The sequence below is a fragment of the Lotus japonicus genome, chromosome 3, assembly GCF_012489685.1.
Source record: "Lotus japonicus ecotype B-129 chromosome 3, LjGifu_v1.2".
Lineage (NCBI taxonomy): Eukaryota > Viridiplantae > Streptophyta > Magnoliopsida > Fabales > Fabaceae > Lotus > Lotus japonicus.
This window is the reverse complement of record NC_080043.1, coordinates 27,623,693-27,628,046: the sequence shown is the minus strand read 5'-3', so window position 1 is coordinate 27,628,046 and position 4,354 is coordinate 27,623,693. Positions and strand designations below refer to the sequence as shown.

General features: G+C 36.5%; 1 long non-coding RNA gene across 1 annotated transcript; it reads right to left on the bottom strand.

Annotated features, from left to right (window-relative positions):
- Window positions 1-203: 203 nt before the first annotated feature.
- Window positions 204-970, bottom strand: LOC130748981 (uncharacterized). The gene is made up of 2 exons (XR_009022815.1): window positions 715-970; window positions 204-575 (listed from the first exon to the last, which is right to left on the bottom strand). It is a non-coding gene; the product is annotated as an uncharacterized LOC130748981 (long non-coding RNA).
- Window positions 971-4,354: the final 3,384 nt, after the last annotated feature.

Sequence of the window (4,354 nt, the reverse complement as noted above, 5' to 3'; positions counted from 1 at the left end):
GGCCAAGAAGCCTCCCACAAGCTCCAAGGAACTAAAACTCTAAGTTTTGTTCAAAAAAGTACCAGATCCCTAAAAGAAATCACAAAATCCTAATTTATAGACTTTTGGGCGGCCCGCCACGCATGTGCGTTGTAACGCCCCGAATTTCAGGGGTTACGGTAACAATCTGATAAAATAAATATGCAATGTTTTCCAAAAGGATGTATAAACATAAGTATATTTTTTTTTCTTTTCGAAGTGTATTTCCAAAACATGTCATACATACTCCCAACTACAAAACCTACCCAATAGAAACAACTCAATAAAAAACCTATTATGCAATGACACCATGAATCCGACATACTCCCTACGATCTCCACAACGGGAAACCGCAGGAAAGCAATGCATCAGAACCTACCCGAAACCTCAAATATAAATTCCTAAAATCTTTATGCAAGCTTAAACCAAAAACGGTAAGCTCTCTAACCCAAGTCTCTAGCCTTAAACCCGACTCTACTCGTCGAGTACTCCACTGTCCTTCAAGTCTTCATCTCTACTCGCACAAAGGTTAAGCTCCTTCGAAGATTCTCCATCGCCTAATAGCGTTAAGCGCCCAAACAACAAGTAACAAACAGAAAGGGTTAACTCCATGTAGTTACCACATATAAAAGAGAAAGCATGCTAATCAAAATTAATTGCATGTCATGATAAATAAACTAACAACTTAATTCATACCACAAATAGATAAGTTGTTTTACTGGGTGAGGAATGAATCTCATATTTACTAGGAAGGGAACAAGCTTTGTGTGGCTGATTTCTTTATATGCTATAAAATAAAATAAAAACACTTGGGTGTTGCTTCTCTCTCTCGGTCCAGGAAGTAAGAAAATGATGAGAGAAAATGGTCTTAGTTGAATGGAAGAGAGAGGACGCAAGTTAGCATATGATAGGAGACTAAATAATTGGTATTATAAGGAAGAAGAGGATAAGAACGTGCGTGGACAAGAGAGTGGTACCAGACATACATATATATATATATATAGAGAAGAAGAAGAATAAGAAGAAAGATTATGGTCTGCTGCAAGAGAAAAAAAGAAACGTGACAATGAAAGAGAAGGAGAGAGTGAACGTGAGTGAGGGAGGATAAGGACGGATGGTTTAGATATTTAGGGAGAAGATATTTTAAAATCAGTACGAATTTATTTAGACACTGAATGATTTTAACTTATAGAGTTAAGAGAAAAATATAGAGGTGATATATTATTATCTCAAAAATTATGAGGAACTCTATGAAATAATAAGGTATAAAATTGAATCACTTTGTGCAAAATAAAATGATCCATGGACAAGAAAGTGAGAAAAAACTGAACTAAAGAATAATTGTGGGACAATTAGAACAAATATGACGTCGTCATATTATGCGTCTAAGCTAAATATGAATTATAGGAAAATGACAATAGTGATTATTATCATTTGAGGAGAAAATATTTTGGAAACGACCTGCTCCAAAATCTGACACAAAACTAATTAAGGAAATATTCTCCGGATGAAAAAACTTCATTCACGGAAAAAATTTATAGAGACGAAATGATTAAAACTACGTGGACGGAAACTCCGGAAGGAGCCCCGAACACAAATCCTTTGGGGCAGGGTTTCACTTAAGTCCCTGCGGAGATAAAGTCTAACTTTATCGGATTTCCGGAAAGCGAAACCTATCGATCTTACAGTCAAAAGTTCCATAATGGAACACTTGCCATAATCAAACATAAAACAATAGAATATAAACACTCAATTAAATTAATAAATCGAAAATAAATCAATAGTCTAGTTATTTAATTCTAAAATCCTGGGTCTTACATGCGTGGCCTCCTCCACGCACATGCGTGGATCATCTGTTAAAAAAAAACTTCCAGATCTGCTTACCACGCATGTGCGTGGCCATGCGTGGCCTTCACGTTCCTTTACTTTTTCCAGCAGAACCACCACGCATGTGCGTGGCATAGGCGGCGCACACGCGTGGTTCATCAGATTCTTCTCCGAATTTTGTAACTCATTATTCAACTATCATCATGGCTCATTACTTTGCCTTCAACCATCATCATTGACCATCAAAATCATCTGAAACCTTCAAAGAATCTCAAAAACCATAATTTCCCCAATGTAACTCATGGAAACACTCATTTAATCACAATAATTCAGAAATCTTTCATTCAATTCATCAAATAAAACTTCTAATATGTAATCAACTCTCATATTCTCTCAAGACTCTAAATCAAACCTGACCTTAGGACTTAAACCTCAATAAAAACTAATTAAAAGATCATCTAAACAAATTAAAAACACCTAAACTACTCAGATGCAAATATGAGCTGTAAAGGGACTTAACTTGACTTAAAACTCAATAAAAGACTCAAAAAGGAAGAAGAAAGAAACAAGAAGGACTCGACAAACATAGAATAAACCTCGGGTCATCACACCACTATACTCAATGGCAGCTTGTCCTCAAGCGTAAACTCAAGGTAGCTTGTCCTCAAGCACAGAATAAATCACCCATTCTTCAGCTACTTAAGCTTTTCAAAACAAGATACTTCACAAAACAAAAGAAAGGTCAAATGCACACAACTAAAGATGAGAAGTCAGCAAGAGTAAGCAAGACTTCCAAGCAAGAGCTCATCAACTTCCTCACATATCAAGCACTTTCCTCACATTTTGGTGCTCTAACATACAAGCACAAAACTTCAGCCCTGGTAATCAATCAAATCAAAGTTAGTTGCAAAGTAGCAAGAATCAGAGAGAGACTAAAAATGATTGTAACTTTGGCTAGGGTAAAGGTAGGGAAACCAAGAAAAAGGGTAGCATAAGGGGCTCTCAAAACATGTTGGGGTGAGTGACTTCTTTATTCAACACAACCTGAGCAGAATGTTTAGACTTTGGGATTCCTTCCTTCTTTTTATTTTATTTTATTTTTCTTTTGTTTTTCAATTGTCAAGGCACTACCCTTCTTTTGACAATTCAGCTAGCTTTCTTTTTTCTTTTCTTTGTTAGGAAGGAAGTCCTTTTATAATTTTACCTGCTCAAACAAAACCATAAGACACTCACCAACAACACAATTCACCATAGTTTGGGGGCCAAGAAAAATTATTCAATTATAAGGCTCAACTTGGGCAACTAGGGAAAAAAAATGCAATTTCAGCAAAGTTCTGAGGCCAGAAAGAATTTCCTACCAAGTCTCTTCAAAGATTCAAGCGCTAAGCAACAACCAACATGCATTTCAAAACAGAGCTAAGTATGTGCAAGCATGTTAGGAATAAACTTTGAGACACTCAGCACTCAACAAAAACAATAGGGTGTTGAAGTGAAACACCCTTTCTTATGAACTCAAGCAAGTAAGATCAAGCTACCTCACCTTCCAATCACAATAGCATGTTCAAAGACCACAAGATAAAAATATGGAAGTATCAACAACTTTCAATAAGAAGCAGCTAATTCAAGGGTGAAACCACTTAAGCAAGTTCAGCATAACAGCAAGAAACCCAAGGATATCCATACTGACTCAAAGGTAGAAAGCAAAACATGCAAAAGACTCGATGCACTAACTACCTAAAAAGAAAATGTTTTTTTTTATAGAGAAACACAAAATTAAAACAAACTCAAATTCAAGAAAAGCAAACCTGGAATTGGGTTGTTTCCCAAGAAGCTCAATTTTAAAGTCTTTGATAGACTACCCCGGATTCAAAGTTCTATCCAGGGTTTATAGCAAATTGCATTAAACCTTTTAGATCATGCAAATTTTGACACAATTGCATCATCATATTACCAAGCTTTCCATTGATCCACAAGTCCTTGAGATTGATGCTAAGACTTGGAGTTTCCTCCTCATCTTTCTGCATTTTGTCTCCAAAGACAAAATCTTCTATGGATACCTCATGAACATCATCACATTCAATCACATTTTTCATTTGTTCACCCATTGTAAAATCACTTTTTGTCTCAAGAACATTGGTGAAGTCTTCTTTTGGAAATTCTTCTTCACTCTGTGGCTCCTCACTCTTCTCCACAATGTCACTTTCATGGATAGTGAGTGATTGTTCTCCCTCTTCCAAAGCTTGAGGGCAGAAACATTCTGGGACCCCTTCAGCTATGGTTTTGGCTAAATGACCCAACTGAGTCTCCAAATTCTTGATGGAAGCTTCTTGATTCCTCAAGCTGATCCTGGTTTCATTCATGAAACTCCTGGTTTCGTCCATGAAAATCTGATTGCTAAGTGCCAAATCAGTCACAATCTCTTCCAAGCTCTTCTTCCCGCTCCCTTGATATTGATGGGATTGTTCTTGATCAAATGCTTGATGTTCAAACTCTCCATAGTATTGATGAT